This window comes from Halyomorpha halys, unplaced genomic scaffold, assembly GCF_000696795.3.
Source record: "Halyomorpha halys isolate HHAL.00 unplaced genomic scaffold, Hhal_1.1 Scaffold778.1, whole genome shotgun sequence".
NCBI lineage: Eukaryota > Metazoa > Arthropoda > Insecta > Hemiptera > Pentatomidae > Halyomorpha > Halyomorpha halys.
The window spans coordinates 357,654-358,066 of NW_027107890.1; positions in this window are offsets into that span (position 1 = coordinate 357,654).

The window sequence follows — 413 nt, forward strand, 5'->3', positions numbered from 1 at the left end:
CCATACAATGAATATAAAAAAAATAATACATATATCTATTAATTTAAGAAATAAGTCTCAGACTATTACGCTGAAGGGACTGATTTTGTCCACTTGACATTTTAACAAAAGAAAACAAAACAAATAGAACTCAAAACTAACAAAAATAAAAATAATTAGATTTATTTGCTATTAAAATGCATTCAGTCCAGTAATAGCTCTGCCCAAGATAAGGGCATGAATATCATGAGTACCTGAAACACAAACAAATAATTATGAACAACAATAATGAAGTTTAATGATTTATTATATGATTGTTTGAGAGTGGTTTATTTCATTATTAGCATACACAATTTTGATCCATATTACTCTCAACTGAATTTTTTGAGAATAAAAGTTGAGAGTAATATGTATCAAAATTGTGTATGTTAATA